The 19,204-nt window shown below is 46.0% G+C and overlaps 4 non-coding genes across 4 annotated transcripts; all 4 read right to left on the reverse strand.

Annotated features, from left to right (window-relative positions):
• Positions 1-5,840: 5,840 nt before the first annotated feature.
• TRNAL-CAG (transfer RNA leucine (anticodon CAG)) lies at positions 5,841-5,923 on the reverse strand. Its single transcript has one exon. It is a non-coding gene; the product is annotated as a tRNA-Leu (tRNA).
• Positions 5,924-7,107: 1,184 nt separating this feature from the next.
• Positions 7,108-7,180, reverse strand: TRNAF-GAA (transfer RNA phenylalanine (anticodon GAA)). The gene has a single exon. It is a non-coding gene; the product is annotated as a tRNA-Phe (tRNA).
• A 936-nt stretch (positions 7,181-8,116) lies between these two features.
• On the reverse strand, positions 8,117-8,199 carry TRNAL-CAG (transfer RNA leucine (anticodon CAG)). The gene has a single exon. It is a non-coding gene; the product is annotated as a tRNA-Leu (tRNA).
• Positions 8,200-9,383: 1,184 nt separating this feature from the next.
• On the reverse strand, positions 9,384-9,456 carry TRNAF-GAA (transfer RNA phenylalanine (anticodon GAA)). Its single transcript has one exon. It is a non-coding gene; the product is annotated as a tRNA-Phe (tRNA).
• Between the last annotated feature and the right edge of the window lie 9,748 nt (positions 9,457-19,204).

Below are 19,204 nucleotides of genomic sequence, written 5' to 3' on the forward strand. Positions count from 1 at the left end.
TATGCTGATAATGGCATCGTCGTCAGCACTAAACATCTTCGTCGCCATTTCAAAACTGTGCAGAAAGGTGTGTGGCGCCCCTGAGGGTGCAGTCACCACAGAGTTACTGCATCTCACCCAGAGGTGTGGTATTTCACCCTCAGGTAAGGAAGGCGTATGGCTCGGGACCCTAACACCTGCATCCAACACATACCCGCAGTGGGGTTAGGGCGAGATTGCTCCTAAGGGAGAGCACAGTCCCAGGTCCCTAGCTGGTGGGAGGATCCTATGTAGTGGGTGCTTAGGGGAGCAGCTTAGGGGAGCACATGACAGGGAGAGTATAAATAGGAAGCCATCTTAGAAAGAGCAAGCCAGTCAGAGGAGGAAAAGTGACAGGAGCAGAGGCTCGGCATGAGCTCTGCTCCGGAGGCGGGCCTAGCCTGGGAGGCCCAGGACTGAAGGAGAGAAGAGAGGAGTGGGAGCAGGAAGGCTCCAGGAACCGAAGGGACCCTAGGGCTACGGGCCATGCAGAAGGCCACCTGTACTCCCGCTGCTACCAGGAGGTAGAGGGGTCAGGCCAGATAAGGGGAACCGGTCCCTCAACTAGAGGAGAAACAGCAAGGCTCAACTAGAAACCAGAGGCTGCAGCATTTCATGTACTGCAGGCAAAAGACCACACCAGTCTCACTAAGAAGGTAGCCACATAGGACCCAGGGGACGGAACACAAGTCGCCCGCCAAGGCCCGAGGATACCGGATAGAAGTGTCACTGGGTGTGAGGTGCAGGGAGAAGGCCAGAGAAAGGACACACAGAAGGGGGTCCTGCTAAGTACTCCGGAGCTATCTGGGGTGGACTGAGCCCCTCACTGAGTACGCACAGCACGACGGGTGAGATAGCTCTGGTACCTGTAATCTGGACTGCAACAACTGTGAGTAAAGATCTTGGGACTGCATCACACGGACTCTGTGTTCATTACTGACTCCCTGCACTACAACCACCATCATCCACCCACACTGCCCTGAAGCTACACTCTTCCTGTGGTGAGTAATAATACCATTGCAGCAAAACCACCAGCTTCAGAGGACTGTTCCGCAGCGGCGGCCCCTTTGGCCGTACTCCACAGGTGGCGTAGTCGGACATTATAAAATCCATATATACAAATTACCGTTGGATTGACCGCCCTGGGTCACGGACCGGGTCACCGCCACAGTGACTACAACCCCCAGCGTCTACCGGCCCGGCTCCGGGTACCCCATGGCCCAGGGGGCGCGTCAACTTCATAGGTTCCTGATCTGAGACCACTCCTGCTGTGTGATTTGCCCCACCTCTGGATCTCGTTGGCCCAGGCTATACGTCAGAAACTATTGCACCAGGGCTTGTCGGTGCTGCCACAGTCGCTGCAACATGTGCAGAGTTGAATTCCACCATGTCGGCACATCGCATTTCAGCCGGTGAACTGGCAGGCCCAACGACTTCTGTAGAGATGTAAGTCATTGAGCTGCGGGATGCGAACGGCGGAAGTGAGCACACAGCGACCGAGCCCTCTGCAGAAGGCCATCTATTCCGGGATAGTTGGCTAAAGATTTATGGACAACCAGGTTCAACACGTGAGCCATACAAGGCACGTGTGTAACATTGCCCCGGCGAAGGGCCGCATCCAGGTTTGCAGCATTGTCGCACACGGCCTTCCCTGGTTTCAGGTCCAGTGGAGACAACCATTCATGAAACTGGGTCTCCAGAGCTGACCACAAGTCTTCAGCTGTGTGACTCACATTTCCCAGACATTTCAAAGTAAACACTGATGCCATTGAGGCCTGCTGCCAGCATAGTAAGGAGGTGCGCAGTTAGAAAGCAGGTGGCATTACCAGACAGGCTTTGGGTGCAGGTGGAGGACCGAGAGGAGGTTGAGGAGGCAGAAGCAGTGGAGGAACTTCTAGATAAAGAGGATTGACGTACAACTCGCGGGGACGGCAAGACTTGGACAGCAGCCCCTTGTCCTGCTGTCACCATAGTTACCCAGTGCACTGTCAGCGACATGTAACGCCCCTGTCCATGCCTACTCGTCCAAGTGTCTGTGGTGAAATGCACCCTGTCACACACAGAGTTTCTCAAAGAAGCGTTGATGTTGTGTGCGACATGCTGGTGGAGCGCAGGCACACCTTTCTTTGAGAAGTAGTGCCGACTGGGCATCTGGTACTGGGGCACTGCGACGGACATAAGGTCTCAAAAATCCACTGTGTCCTCCAGGCGGAAAGGCAGCATTTCTGTAGCCAACAGCTTGCAGATGGTGAAATTCAACCTCTTAGCTTTCTCATGGCTAGGAGGAAATGGTCTTTTACTTGTCCACATCTGAGGGACCGAGGGCTGGCTGTTGTGCTTTGACGGGGTTCAGTAGGGTGTCCCTGGCAAACTGCCGGTCTGTGAGGAAGATGCAGGCGGACATGTTAGGTTGCCTTGATCCAAAGGTGGTGCTCTCGATGTCAGAGAGCTCTCAACACCAGCAGGTGTTTCCACTTCCCAATGAACTGACGACCTGCCAATCACACTGGCTGTTGCAGGTAAAGAGGTGGCAGGTCTGCGTCCAAAAACATGTGTGACTGCTGTCCCCCCAGTCACAGAGGATGAAGAGGCCGCGGATGCAAAAGATGGGGCAGACGGTGGTTGGCCCAGCCTGCTAGGCCGCATTGTAGCACAGTGAGCTTCCCACTGCAACTTATGCTTCATATCCATGTGACGGTACATGCATGAAGTACTCAAACTATGGATTTTTTGGCCTCTACTTAGCTTTTGGTGACAAATATTACAGATAACACGAGTTGGGTCATCCTTATCGATCTGAATAAATGCCCAGGCTATGCAAGGCTTAGAGCCCATGCGACCTGAAGAGCCACTACGACTTGTGGTCAGAGGCGGAGTTGTGGTTGAGGATGCAGTTGTTGACGTGCTTCCAGTACTCCGTCTCTGTCCAGGAAGGCGCAACCTAAGCTCGTCGTCAATAGCATCTGTGACGCCTCGCTGCGCTTGGTATCACAGATCCTAGAAGAGTGTATTGATGGAATCCTCCACAAGAGGCCCCCATAAACATTCACACATCTCCACCTTCCACCTCAGACCAGCAAAGGGAGCCCGTTAAGGATATAAATAGGGAAGGTGGAGCTAGGCAGTTCAGTGCCTCTGAAGAGTTCCTGCAGTAGAGAAGCCTAAGAGAGGTCAGTCTGCAGTGGATCTCAGTCTAGTCTAGAGAACTCAGTTAATAGTTCAGCAGTGGAGCACGAGGCTCCTGCTAGCTAGATTCAGGGAGCCCAGATAGAGCTTAAGGTGTGTCGGCGTCATAAGATCGGTGAAGCGCGGCAAGCTGCCGTTAGTCTGTATAGCCTATTGAGGGCCCGAGTAGGCCGAAGGCGAGTGGCGAGTTAGTACATAAGGGGCAGAGGAGCTTAACCAGCTCACCCCGAAGCATTTACCGGACACCGGATCCAAGCTTACCGGGATCTCTATGACCCAGTAAGGCATAACCGGAATCCCTGGAGAACTACAAGTCCCAGGATCGCTAAGGTGCTGATACGTAACAGAGCCAGGAGACGCTTAGGCCCCGCATACTGGGAGCGTGAACTTCAAGAGAAGGCCCTACCACAAGGTCAGCCAGCGCAGGACAGAGAAAAAGTTTTGCCTAGCTCCAGGCAGGTCAGAAACTTACTGCGCAGAGGCAAGAAACAGGAGGCCCTACTCCCGCTCATTGGGGAGGATCCTGATATGCATCCTTCACCCTACAGTGCTCCAGGATGTGCCTGAATTTCCTCCAGTAAAAGGTACTGAAGTGACTACCGTGTCCGTTTCCGTTCTTGCTCTCACCCAGCTGGGTCTCGCCTGTCCTGCATTCCCCCTGCATACGCTGCCCTGAGACCTAGCTCCACCTGTGGGGAGCTATACCATCGAGCTGCCTTATCACGGGCCTCAGTGGACTGCTGCAGCGCTGATGCTTCTCACCACATACCACAGGTGGTGTCACAAACTCTTATAAAATTAACAATTATCCACCCTTTTAAAGAGTGACCCCAGGGTACGGGCCAGGGAACCGACCACCGCGACATCCCAAAGGCCAGGCAAAGGCCCGGGTGACCTCATCGACTGGCTGACTGTGGGTTGACAGTAAGTGGGATCTCCAACCTTGTCATCATCACCCTGTGTGTTATCACACCCGTCTTCCTCAAAGCCAACCTCTTCCTGCCCTGACCGAAAAGTCAAGTTGTCGCTCCAATCAGGTATTTGAGTCTCATCATCGTCTTCATCATTGTCTCCACCAACAGGAGTTACAGTTTGGGAACGAGGGTCTACATTATGCTCACAACCTTCTTCATCTGGTCCTGGATCCGACTTATAAAGATTCTGGGCATCAGTGCAGATCATTTCCTCGTCTGGATTAACAGAAGCTCTGGAGCAGACCTCCGTTTCCCAGGCTATAGTATGAGAAAACAGCTGTGCAGACTCAACCATCTGTGTTACCCCATACTCAGACGGGCAGCTGGAGACTTGGGAGCTGTGAGGAAGCAAGTGCGATTGGGGTGACACCTCTGAGGACTGGAGTATTTGTGATGTTGAAGTTGAGGTGGAGGAGAGCCCACTTGAAGGAGAACTTGATATCCGCTGAAGCACCTGCTGTTTTTGTGCCTCATCTGGAATTTGTAGCGATGGGCGTGTCCGTAACAAAGGGATCGTATCACATTGTCCACGAAAAGAAGTCGACATGTTAGTTTGGCTGGAAGATGGTCTTTCTTCTGCAGATGTTACTCCCCCCCCACCGCGGGGGGCTCGACCCACCAGCGGACAGGCACCAGTATTAGGAGAGGGGGGCTGGCCGTCAGGGTCCACCGCGGCTCTGGCACAAACCCGGCGACACGGAGGTGGCACGGGCAGGAACGGACTGGCCGTGTCGGCTTCTCACTTTTTGGATTTTAGAAGGGCATGACATGACTATATCTGTGTCTCCCCCTCCTTTTACTCCTCCACCTCTTTTATTTTCGCATGACTATATGTACTTGTCACTTTTCCATGTGTTAGTTATGTCTTCTGAGCAGTTTGTCAGCTTTTGGACACCTTTGAAGGTGTTTTCTATGTGTTTCTATGTGTTTTTGTTTGCCTGCCATTGGTTTTAACGGTGTTCGAAGGTGTTCGACGAACAGTTCGACGAACAGTTCGGCGAACACACGGGTGTTCGACGAACCGAACCGAACTCGAACACTACGGGGGTGGCTCAACACTAGATAGGAGATGCAAATTTAGAGAAAATATTCTACTGATTGTTAATGTTGAAAGTGAAAACATTTGTCCCAAAATGTGGTGAAACTTTGATGTCAGTATCACATGCGCATTTCAGACTTGTTAAACTATGTTCATCTGCTCTTTTAGCTTTTGTTTATTAAGTATATTTATAGTCTATTGATGCCTGAGGTAAAAAAATCTGAAATTAGACTTACTGGTAATTCGGTTTCTAGGAATCTTCCACGACAGCACCTTAGGAGGTTCACTCTCTGCCGTAATAGGGACAGAGAACACATAGAGATGAAATAGTCCCTCCCATTTTCCTATCCACAGTATTTTTCTGATGCCAAAGCAACAACTAACATATGCACAAAGAAACTATTTGATGTTCCCAGAAGTCTTTTTTGAAAGCACAAATTCAGGACATTTAAGATTTGCCTCAAGGACCCCCAGGAATACTGCCAAAGTGCCAACGTTGAGAATTGGTTTTGCTAAGCCCCATCACTTTTAGTTTTCAATTTGAGATTGCCACCAATAGAGCGGACCCCCAACTAATCAGTAACAGGAGTGAAGCTGTACAATTTCTTGAAAGAAAATGCTAATGTCAGAAGTGGGATTCGAACCCACACCTCCAGGAGAGACTGCGACCTGAACGGAGCGCCTTAGACCGCTCAGCCATCCTGACTTCTTTTGGCTTTTGTAATTTAACTATTTCTAAGCTAAGCAGTAGAAAAATGAGCATTACTTGTGATGAAAGGAAATATACCATGATTTCTTTTATTTTAATATTGATTTGTAACCTATTAGTTAAAGCCAATTTTGAGCTTTATGACCAAGCACCGTTTTTTAAATCTGACATGTATCAATTTATGTGGCAATAACACTGGAATGCTTAACATATCCCCGTGATTCTGATAGTGTTATTTTGTAACACATTGTGCTTTATATTAATTTTAAATTTAGATCAATATATATTTAGTTTTTCTTGTGAAAATATCTAAAGTTGCACAATTTCATTGAAATGCGGTGATGCCCCATATGTCTTCAGAAACTACTGTTTGGTCACACAGCAGGGCTTTGAAAGTAAGAGCGCTATTTGGGTTTTGAGAATGCAGATTTTGCAAGAATATTTTGAGGGTGACATTTGCGGAGTTCCAAAAGTATCAAAACAGCAGAAACCCCTCCAAAGTGATCCCATTTTATAAATTACTCCTCACAATGAATTCATCAACACCAGCAATTACTATTATTGTCCAACAGGTGTTTTCACTCTGCAACATCAAGAATTGCAAATAAGCCAGTTTAGTGCCAAGCTTGCGCTTATGGAGACAAGCACCCCATACATTTTAAGTGGGCTCTCTTCGCTGGAGAAATGCCAAATCTGTGGATTCTTTGTCTTACCATTAACGTAGAAACCCCTATTTTTAGAATGAAAGATGACGGTCCTGAGTTGGGGCTTGTGTTTTTTGCCTTCCTGGCTTTTTCCCCAAACAGCTTTGTTCCTGGCATATTTTTGAAGCATATTTGTCTCAGTAATGCCACAGCGATTCATAGTCAAACATAAATGGCTGAAATCATTCAGCTAGTGTCTGATACATGCTGCCCGTATTAGCTATCAGGTTTCCTTTAAATCCTCATACAGCTAAGTCAAACTAAAATAAAACAAAGTGATGACTTCCAGAATGAAGGAAAAATTACAAAAAATATTATTTTCCTCAAAAGTTAAAAGTGCTCAGTTCTCAAGTTTCTATCATTTTATTTCCTGTAGATAGTTATAATGATTAGGATTTTTACATTCTCTGTAAACAGCCAGTCCATATGCTTTGTTTATTTTCTGCTTAAAATTTAATGGGTGAAGAAAAAAACTTTTGCCGAAACCTGGGATTGAAACAGGGACCTTTAGATCTTCAGTCTAACGCTCTCCCAACTGAGCTATTTCGGCAGGACACACTTAGATTCAGGAATGTTCAACACACTGTAGATGTCACAACTGGATGTATTTATTTTTACTTTGACTTGTTTTTGCAAGATTATCTATATTTGAAAGTCCCGCTATTTTGCGTACATATTTAAGAACTTACATTAATTCTTTGTGAATGAATAGAAAAAACAGCAATTCTGCATTTTTTTTACATTTTCAAATTTACTCAATTCACCAGGGTAATTCTGACTGTGTCTCTGTAGGACAGGTGATGATTGAGCATAAAACACAATTTGTAAGCATAATGTTGCATCAAGCTTTATTTTTTTTCTTAGGTGCAAACAATTGGAGTGAAGACAGGAGATGCAAATTTAGAGAAAATATTCTACTGATTGTTAATGTTGAAAGTGAAAACATTTGTCCCAAAATGTGGTGAAACTTTTATGTCAGTATCACATGCGCATTTCAGACTTATTAAACTATGTTCATCTGCTCTTTTAGCTTTTGTTTATTAAGTATATATATAGTCTATTGATGCCTTGAGGTAAAAAAATCTGAAATTAGACTTACTGGTAATTTGGTTTCTAGGAATCTTCCACGACAGCACCTTAGGAGGTTCACTCTCTGCCCTAATAGGGACAGAGAACACATAGAGATGAAATAGTCCCTCCCATTTTCCTATCCACAGTATTTTTCTGATGCCAAAGCAACAACTAACATATGCACAAAGAAACTATTTGATGTTCCCAGAAGTCTTTTGTGAAAGCACAAATTCAGGACATTTAAGATTTGCCTCAAGGACCCCAAAAAATACTGCCAAAATGCCAACGTTGAGAATTGGTTTTGCTAAGCCCCATCACTTTTAGTTATCGATTTGAGATTGCCACCAATAGAGCGGACCCCCAACTAATCAGTAACAGGAGTGAAGCTGTACAATTTCTTGAAAGAAAATTCTAATGTCAGAAGTGGGATTTGAACCCACGCCTCCAGGAGAGACTGCGACCTGAACGCATCGCCTTAGACCGGTCGGCCATCCTGACTTCTTTTGGCTTTTGTAATTTAACTCTTTCTAAGCTAAGCAGTAGAAAGATGAGCTTTACTTGTGATGAAAGGAAATATGCCATGATTTCTTTTATTTTAATATTGATTTGTAACCTATTAGTTACAGCCAATTTTGAGCTTCATGACCAAGCACCGTTTTTTAAATCTGACATTTATCAATTTATGTGGCAATAACACTGGAATGCATAACATATCCCCGTGATTCTGATAGTGTTATTTTGTAACACATTGTACTTTATATTAATGGTAAATTTAGGTCAATATATATTTAGTTTCTCTTGTGAAAATATCTAATGTTGCACAATTTCATTGAAATGCGGTGATGCCCCATATGTCTTCAGAAACTACTGTTTGGTCACACAGCAGGGCTTTGAAAGTAAGAGCGCTATTTGGGTTTTGGGAATGCAGATTTTGCAAGAATATTTTGAGGGTGACATTTGCGGAGTTGCAAAAGTACAAAAACAGCAGAAACCCCTCCAAAGTGATCCCATTTTATAAATTACTCCTCACAATGAATTCATCAACGCCAGCAATTACTACTATTGTCCAACAGGTGTTTTCACTCTGCAACATCCAGAATTGCAAATAAGCCAGTTTAGTGCCCAGCTTGCGCTTATGGAGACAAGAACCCCATACATTTTAAGTGGGCTCTCCTCGCTAGAGAAAAGCCAAATCTGTGGATTCTTTGTCTTACCATTAACGTGGAAACCCCTATTTTTAGAATGAAAGATGATGGTCCTGAGTTGGGGCTTGTGTTTTTTGCCTTCCTGGCTTTTTCCCCAAACAGCTTTGTTCCTGGCATATTTTTTAAGCATATTTGTCTCAGTAATGCCACAGCGATTCATAGTCAAACATAAATGGCTGAAATCATTCAGCTAGTGTCTGAAACATGCTGCCCGTTTTAGCTATCAGGTTTCCTTTAAATCCTCATACAGCTAAGTCAAACTAAAATAAAACAAATTGATGACGTCCAGAATGAAGGAAAAATTACAAAAAATATTATTTTCCTCAAAAGTTAAAAGTGTTCAGTTCTCAAGTTTCTATCATTTTATTTCCTGTAGATAGTTACAATGATTAGGATTTTTACATTCTCTGTAAACAGTCAGTCCATATGCTTTGTTTATTTTCTGCTTAAAATTTAATGGGTGAAGAAAAAAACTTTTGCCGAAACCCAGGATTAAACCAGGGACCTTTAGATCTTCAGTCTAACGCTCTCCCAACTGAGCTATTCCGGCAGGACAGACTTAGATTCAGGAATGTTCAACACACTGTAGATGTCACAACTGGATGTATTTATTTTTACTTTGACTTGTTTTTGCAAGATTATCTATATTTGAAAGTCCCGCTATTTTGCGTACATATTTAAGAACTTACATTAATTCTTTGTGAATGAATAGAAAAAACAGCAATTCTGCATTTTTTTTACATTTTCAAATTTACTCAATTCACCAGGGTAATTCTGACTGTGTCTCTGTAGGACAGGTGATGATTGAGCATAAAACACAATTTGTAAGCATAATGTTGCATCAAGCTTTATTTTTTTCTTAGGTGCAAACAATTGGAGTGAAGATTAGAGATGAGCGTTGTTCTACTCGAACTGTTCGCCAATCTCAAATTCGAGCTGTTTTGGGCGGTGTTCGAGCCGTTCTGCGAACACGAACAATTTGATAAAAATTCGGCTGTTCGAGGTTATGTTCGATAACTGTTCGTGCACCAAAATCATAACTGGATTTTTTCTCAGTAATGATGAAAATTAATGTTAATACGCAGTTTGAGTGTACAGCGGGGTGGGGGGAGTGGCAAGGGATGGATCTCTGCAGGAACAATGAAGATCTCCATTTTTTTTTCTCTTTCCCGCATTTGCAGTGGGGAGGTGCAATCTGTCAGCCTATCAGCAGCGCACACACGGAGCGAAGTGCTTTTTTTCACACAAGCAAGGGCATGTGTCATTGGCAGTGTATGTCACATGTCCTTGCCCTATAAGACCAAGCCATTTTCCCCGTCGCCACCATTTTCTCACTGCTGCAGCTGCGTGTTAGACGGCACCGCTGTTGCTGTGTGCGCTATACCTTGTTAATTTCAAGCCAATTTTCGCACAAATATACAGATAGCTTGGGAGTAGGGAATAGTTGTGATTGCAGTCCTTTTAAGGACTAGGTTACAGCATTTCCTACGACTTTTATCAGGGAGGTCTGTGCTCTTAAATAGATAGGTTGTGGGAGTAAAGACTAATTGTAATTGGAGTCCTTTTCAGGACTAGGTTACATCAGTTCCTATCAGTTTTTGCCAGGCAGGTCTGTGCCAGTGCTGTGCAAGTTTTTTTCACAGCATTTGGCTGAATCTAGCAAAGCTAATCCTTTTTGGCCTATTGCAGAGTGTGTTAGTCAGTGGAGTAGCCTATCTGTGTTGCAAGATATACCACCTGTGTATAGAATACCAATTTTTTTACTGCACCTAGTGAAGTAAAATCTTTTGGGCATAGCATCATTCTATTAGTCCATCTATACTGACCTCCATCAGGTTGCAAACTGAATATATTTTTTTCTGCATCTACCTCTGAAAAAATATTGGGCTTCTAGCTGTGTGTGGGTCTTGTTCTATTAATCCATCTATAATGACCTCCATCAGGTTGCAAACTGAATATATTTTTTTCTGCATCTACCTCTAAAAAAATATTGGGCTTCTAGCTGTGTGTGGGTCTAGTTCTATTAATCCATCTATACTGACCTCCATCAGGTTGCAAACTGAATATTTTTTTTCTGCATCTACCTCTGAAAAAATATTGGGCTTCTAGCTGTGTGTGGGTCTTGTTCTATTAATCCATCTATACTGACCTCCATCAGGTTGCAAACTGAATATAATTTTTTCTGCATCTACCTCTGAAAAAATATTGGGCTTCTAGCTGTGTGTGGGACTTGTTGTATTAATCCATCTATACTGACCTCCATCAGGTTGCAAACTGAATATAATTTTTTTCTGCATCTAGCTCTGAAAAAATATTTGGCCTTCTAGTAGTGTGTCGGACTTTCTCTATTAGTCCATCTATACTGACCTCCATCAGGTTGCAAATTAAAACTAATTTTTATCTGCATCTACAGTACCTCTGAAAAAATATTTGGGCTTCTAGCTGTGTGTGGGTCTTGTTCTATTAATCCATCTATACTGACCTCCATCAGGTTGCAAACTGAATATATTTTTTTCTGCATCTACCTCTGAAAAAATATTGGGCTTCTAGCTGTGTGTGGGACTTGTTGTATTAGTCCATCTATACTGACCTCCATCCGGTTGCAAACTGAATATATTTTTTTCTGCATCTACCTCTGAAAAAATATTGGGCTTCTAGCTGTGTGTGGGTCTTGTTCTATTAATCCATCTATACTGGCCTCCATCAGGTTGCAAACTGAATATAATTTTTTTCTGCATCTAGCTCTGAAAAAATATTTGGCCTTCTAGTAGTGTGTCGGACTTTCTCTATTAGTCCATCTATACTGACCTCCATCAGGTTGCAAATTAAAACTAATTTTTATCTGCATCTACAGTACCTCTGAAAAAATATTTGGGCTTCTAGCTGTGTGTGGGACTTGTTGTATTAGTCCATCTATACTGACCTCCATCCGGTTGCAAACTGAATATATTTTTTTCTGCATCTACCTCTGAAAAAATATTGGGCTTCTAGCTGTGTGTGGGTCTTGTTCTATTAATCCATCTATACTGACCTCCATCAGGTTGCAAACTGAATATAATTTTTTTCTGCATCTAGCTCTGAAAAAATATTTGGCCTTCTAGTAGTGTGTCGGACTTTCTCTATTAGTCCATCTATACTGACCTCCATCAGGTTGCAAATTAAAACTAATTTTTATCTGCATCTACAGTACCTCTGAAAAAATATTTGGGCTTCTAGCTGTGTGTGGGACTTGTTGTATTAGTCCATCTATACTGACCTCCATCAGGTTGCAAATTCAAAATAATTTTTTTCTGCATCTAACCCAGCCAATAGTTTTGGCCTAATACCACAGTTTGGCCACTCAGCTCTGCTCGGTTACCATCCATTGTTTTTTTGTGCAAACAACTCCAGAGTTGTGAATTAGTTAACCACCAAAATGAGTGGAAAAAGGCCTGCTGCTGGTGGAAAGGGGAATAGGCGTGTTGGGAAGGGGAAAAAAGGTTGTGTCCGTGGGGTAGGTGTTAAAGCAACAGTAACATCTGCAGAAAAAAGACCATCTTCCAGCCAAACTAAAATGTCTACTTCTTTTAGCGGACAATGTGATAAGATCCCTTTCTTACGGCCACGCCAATCGCTACAAATTCCAGATGAGGCCCAAAAACAGCAGGTGCTTCAACGGATATCAAGTGCTCCTTTAAGTGGGCTCTCCTCCACATCAACTTCAACATCACAAATACTCCAGTCCTCAAAGGTGTCACCCAAATCGCACTTGCTTCCTCACAGCTCCCAAATCTCCAGCTGCCCGTCTGAGTATGAGGTAGAACAGATGGTTGAGTCTGCAGAGCTGTTTACTCATACTATAGCCTGGGAATCAGAGGTCGACTCCAGCGCTTCTGTGAATCCAGACGAGGAAATGATCTGCACTGATGCCCAGAATCTTTATGAGTCGGATCCAGGACCAGACGCAGAAGGTTCTGACCATAATGTAGACCCTCATTCCCAAACTGTAACTCCTGTTGGTGGAGACAATGAGGAAGACGATGATAAGACTCAAATACCTGATTGGAGCGACAACTTTAGTTTTTTGTCAGGGCAGGAACAGGTTGGCTCTGAGGACGACGGGTGTGATAACGCACAGGGTGATGATGATGAGTTCGGAGATCCCACTTACTGTCAACCCACAGTCAGCCAAGAGATGAGGTCAGCAGAGGAGGTGGAGGAAGATGCTAGTGACGACGAGGTCAGGTTGCGCCTTCCTGGACAGAGACGTAGTACTGGAAGCACGTCAACAACTGCATCCTCAAACACAACTCTGCCTCTCACCACAAGTCGTGGTGGCTCTTCAGGTCGCATGGGTGCTAAGCCTTGCATAGCCTGGGCATTTTTTCAGATCGATAAAGATGACCCAACTCGTGTTATCTGTAACATTTGTCAGCAAAAGCTAAGTAGAGGCCAAAAAATACATAGTTTGAGTACTTCATGCATGAACCGGCACATGGACATGAAGCATAAGTTGCAGTGGGAAGCTCAGTGTGCTACAATGCGGCCTAGCCGGCCGGGCCAACCACAGTCTGCCATATCTTGTGCATCCGCGGCCTCTTCATCCTCTGTGACTGGGGGGACAGCAGTCACACCTGTTTTGGGGTGCAGACCTGCCACCTCTTTACCCGCAACAGCCAGCGTGATTGGCAGGTTCTCATTTTCTTTGGAGGTGGTAACACCAGCTGGTGTTGAGCGCTGTCCGACTTCGATAGCACCACCTTTGGATCAAGGCAACCTAACATGTCCGCCTGCATCTTCCTCACAGACCGGCAGTTTGCCGGGGACACCCTTATCAACCCCGTCTAAGCACAATAGCCAGCCCTCGGTCCCTCAGATGTGGACAAGTAAAAGACCATTTCCTCCTAGCCATGAGAAAGCTAAGAGGTTGAATTTCACCATCTGCAAGCTCTTGGCTACAGAAATGCTGCCTTTCCGCCTGGTGGACACAGAGGATTTTTGAGACCTTATGACCGTCGCAGTGCCCCAGTACCAGATGCCCAGTCGGCACTACTTCTCAAAGAAAGGTGTGCCTGCGCTCCACCAGCATGTCGCACACAACATCACCGCTTCTTTGAGAAACTGTGTGTGACAGGGTGCATTTCATCACAGACACTTGGACGAGTAGGCATGGACAGGGGCGTTACATGTCGCTGACTGGGCACTGGGTAACTATGGTGACAGCAGGACAAGGGGCTGCTGTCCAAGTCTTGCCGTCCCCACGAGTTGTGCGTCAATCCTCTTTATGTCAAAGTTCCTCCACTGCTTCTGCCTCCTCAACCTCCTCTCGGTCTTCCACCTGCACCCAAAGCCTGTCTGGTCATGCCACAAGCTTTCTAACTGCGCAGAAGGGATCCTGCACACCTCCTTACTTTGCTGGCAGTAGGGCTCAACGTCATCAGGCGGTTTTTACATTGAAATGTCTGGGAAATGTGAGTCACACAGCTGAGGAGTTGTGGTCAGCTCTGGAGAACCAATTTCATGAATGGTTGTCTCCACTGGACCTGAAACAAGGGAAGGCCGTGTGCGACAATGCTGCAAACCTGGGTGCGGCCCTTCGCCGGGGCAATGTCACACACGTGCCTTGTATGCCTCACGTGTTGAACCTGGTTGTCCAGCAATTTTTAGCCCACTATCCCAGACTAGATGGCCTTCTGCAGAGGGCACGGTCGCTGTGTGCTCACTTCCGCCGTTCGCATACCGCATCTCAGCGACTTACATCTCTACAGAAGTCGTTGGGCCTGCCACTTCACCGGCTAAAATGCGATGTGCCTACCCGGTGGAATTCAACTCTGCACATGTTGCAGCGACTGTGGCAGCACCGACAAGCCCTGGTGCAATACGTTCTGACGTATAGCCTGGGCCAACGAGATTCAGAGGTGGGGCAAATCACGCTGGAGGAGTGGTCTCAGATCAGGGACCTATGCACCCTTCTGCACAGTTTTGAAATGGCGACGAAGATGTTTAGTGCTGACGATGCCATTATCAGCATGACTATTCCGGTGATTTACATGCTGGAGCACATGTTAAACAGAATTCGGAGTCAGGTGGTGGCACAAGAGGAGGTGGAGGAAGTAGAGGAGGAGGAGTTGTATGCGGAAGGGCTAACATCTGCAAGGTCCAGAAGGTCGGCAGCACCAAGGCGGCAGGCATGTGAGGGTGGGGGAGATGGTTTTACCAGGGCGCATGGTAGCAGCCAAACTAGTGAGGAAGGTGCAGGAGCCCAGGAAGAAGTGGAGGACGAACTGATGGAAGACTCATCAGATGAGGGAGACCTTGATCACATTTCTGTTGTGCGAGGTTGGGGGGAGAGGACAGAGGAAGGAAGCATGATTGTTACCTCGCCACCAACACAACAGGGACTTGGAGCTCCTGGATGCACAACACCCATGAGTGCCTTCTTGCAGCACTACCTGCAACATGACCCTCAAATTGTGAGAATTTTAAATAATCCTGACTACTGGGTTGCCACACTGTTAGATCCCCGGTACAAAAGTAAATTTGCAGAAATTATTCCTGCCATAGAAAGGGATGCACGCATGCAGGAGTATCAGCAGAGACTGTTGCAGAATCTTATATGTGCTTTTCCACAAAACACCAGTGGTGCACGTAGTGAATCTCACAGTTCCAACTTGCCAACCGTGGGACCGTCAAGTGTTCAGCACTCAAACCGTAACAGAACCACAGTATCTGGTGGTAACATCAATTTTGCGGAATCATTTCACCACTTTTTTAGCCCATCCTTTGCAAGGCCACAGGAGACAAGACGTCTGACACATAGTCAACGCCTAGAGACGATGGTACAGGAGTATCTCCAAGTAAACATTGAAGCCACGACTGTGTCACTGGACCCTTGCTCTTTTTGGGCTTCCAATCTGGATAAATGGCCGGAGCTAGCCACTTACGCATTAGAGATCTTGTCATGCCCCGCAGCCAGCGTTCTGTCTGAACGTGTGTTCAGCGCTGCTGGTGGTGTGCTGACAGATAAGCGCACGCGGCTCTCCACTGATAATGTAGACAGACTCACGTTCATAAAGATGAACAAATCATGGATCCGAAATGACTTTTCTACCCCTGTGTCATCCTGGGGAGAGTAAAAGCTTGATGATTGGTTAAAATCACCCTACCAAACGTTTTAAGCTTTCAAATTACTAATCATGTTTATCTGTATCTTGACTGGAAAATAATTTGGGCTTTGTAGCAGTGTGCAGCACTGATCCTATTAGGCCATCTATAATAAGCTCCACCAGATATAAAATTAAAAATAATTTTTAGCTGCATCTAGCCCGGAAAATAATTTTGGGGCTCCGAGATGCGCAAGACACATAAGTGCCTTCTTGCTGCACTACCTGCAGCATGACCCTCATATTGTCAGAATTCGAAGTAATCATGACTACTGGGTTGCCACACTCTTAGATCCCCCAAACTTTTCGATCAACCTTTTCATTTTAATAAAGACCAAAAAAATGGTCATTTTTGAAATTATAAGCATTAGCAGGTTGTTAGAAACTGAAATCAAACAGTTTTCAACTCAAAACTTTATTCTAGGTGATGTTACATTTTCACATAGGACCCCTTGTTCGAAAGGAGCTTCTGAACTCTCTCGTCCATTGAATTTGTCAGGTTTTGGATGGTTTCTGCTTCAATTGTTTTGCATGAGGACAGAATACCCTCCCAGAGCTGTTGCTTAGATGTGAACTGCCTCCCGCCATCATAGACACTCCTTTTAATGATGCTCCAAAGGTTCTGAATGGGGTAGAGGTCAGGGGAGCATGGGGGTCACACCATAAGTTTGTCCCCTTTTATGCCCATATCAGCCAGAGATGCAGATGTTTTATGTGCAGCATGAGATGGTGCATTATCATGCAGAAAAATGATCTTGCTGTGAAATACACGGTTCTTCTTCTTGAACCATGGCAGGAAGTGCTGTTTGAGAAAATCCACATACATTATGGAGTTCATCTTTAGCGCCTTCAGGGATCCTAAAGGGGCCGACAATCTCTCTCCCCATGATTCCAGCCCAAAACATTACTCCACCTCCTCCTTGTTGGCGCTGTAGCCGTGTTTGCGTGGGGTGTCCATCAACCAGCCATCCTCCACTCCATCCATCTGGACCATCGAGCGCTGCACGGCACTCATCCGTGAACAAAACAGTTTTGAAATCAGTCTTCATGTAATGTTTGGCCCACTGGAGCCGTTTCTGCTTGTGTGAAGTGGATAGAGGAGGTCGACAGGATGGCGTATGCACAGCTGCAAACCTCTGAAGGACCCTGCATCTTGTTGTTCGGGGGACGTTGGAGGCACAAGCAGCTTCAAAAACTTGTCTGCTGCTATGACAAGGCTTTTTTGCCGCTGCTCTTTCAACCTGACGTAATTGCCTGTAGGAAAGAGTCCTCAATTTGCCCTTATCAGCACGCACACGTGTGTACTGTGAATCAGCTACATACTTCTTGATTGCCAAGACACTTCATCCTGATCATCGCACAATGTTGATTGTAGTCATGCCTTGACCTAAACACTCCACAATTTGTTGCTTCTCAGCAGCCGACACATCCTTTTTCTTTCCCATTTTGGCAGAAAATGTAGGCTGCTTAATAATGTGAGAGAGCCTTCTTAAGTAGTCTTGCCTTTCATTGGACACACCTGCCAAACTAATTAGCACAGGTGTCTGCAATTGCTTACAGTGATATAAAGAGCCCTGACACACATCACCATCAATGAGTTTAACTGACAAACAAACAAATTCTTCCCTTATCACTCCTAAACACTTTTTGCATAATAATTTGGAACGCGGTGTACATGTGCTTTTCCACAAAACACCAGCGGTTCACGAAGTGAATCTTACAGTTCTAACTTGCCAACCGTGATCTGTATGGAATTGTTCAATAAAGGGCCCAAAATTAAGATAACATAGATGGGAGAGGTCTCTATGAATAGGAATTCCTAAGTATTTGATACCCTGTGAGGGCCAGGCAAAGGGAAAGTTGGACTGGATGGAATCCTATATGGATTTGGGGAGGGAGACATCGAGGGCCTCAGACTTCGCTGCATTGATTTTAAAATTTGACCATGTAACAAAGTGATCTATTTCAGCCATAACAGCAGGGATGGATATATGTGATTGAGTGATATATACTAGGACATCATCAGCAAATAGAGAGCACTTGTACTCGGTGCCTACCACCTCAATCCACCTAATATTGGGGTTATGGCGAACTGATGAGAGCAGGTGCTCCGTCACTAGGATGTATAAGAGAGGGGACAGAGGACATCCCTGCCTTGTCCCATTGGTGATTGTGAAAGGTGATGAAAATGTTCTGACGCACCCCCTGGGCCTTGGGACACCCGGAGCCGGACCCTTTTTGGTGGATGCTGGTGGTTGTAGTCTTCCTGGCGGCGACCCGGTTCCGTGGCTCAGGGCGGTCAAACCAGTGGCGGAACTATTTATGTGGTTTTGATGTTTAAATGTCCGACTACGCCACCCGTGGATTGCGGTCAGAGTGAACCGCCGCTACAGGGCAGACCGCTGAGGCTGGTGTTGTGGGTGCAGCAGAGCGTAGCATAACTCCCCACGGGAGGAGTATAGCCTCAGGGCAGTGTATGCGGAGGATGGGGGTGATGGTGCAGGGCAGCAGCAGTAACGACACGGAGTCAGTGATGCAGTCCAGGGCCTTTACTCACAGTTCTAATTATCCAGACCACGTCTGCAGGTAACGGCTGCCCACGTCGTACTGTGCTCACCAGGTGAGGGGCTCAGACAACTCCCAGATAACTTTGGAGCACTTCACAGGACCCCCTTTGTGTGTCCTTTGTCTGGCCTTTCTTACCAACACTTCTGTCCGGCTGCCTCGGGCCTCCTCTTGGTAAACTTGGCGCCAGTTTCCCTGACCCTATGTGGTGCCTTCCTAGCGGGTGTAGTGAGGGGCTGCGCCACATAAAATGTCAGAGCCTCCGGTTTCTAGCTGAGGGTCGTTTCCTGCCTCCACTAGTTCGGGGACCGGTCTCCCCCTTTGGCCTGACCCCTCCACGCAGGTGGATTCGGGCGTGCGGTGGCGACTCGCCCATCCGCACCCCTGGGATCCCTTCATTCCTCGTTCCTGGAGCCTTCTCCGCTCCTCTTCCTTCCTTCTCCCTCTTCCAGGCCTGGGCCTCTGTTACTAGGCCCGCCTCCGGAGCAGAGCTCATGCAGAGCCCCTGCTCCCTGCCACTTCTGCTCAGACATCTCTGCACTGAACTAAGATGGTGCCCACCTTTTATACTCCCTTCTCAATGCACCCAGG

Source organism: Phyllobates terribilis, unplaced genomic scaffold, assembly GCF_046119375.1.
Source record: "Phyllobates terribilis strain yellow unplaced genomic scaffold, ASM4611937v1 Scaffold_12__6_contigs__length_324123572, whole genome shotgun sequence".
Lineage (NCBI taxonomy): Eukaryota > Metazoa > Chordata > Amphibia > Anura > Dendrobatidae > Phyllobates > Phyllobates terribilis.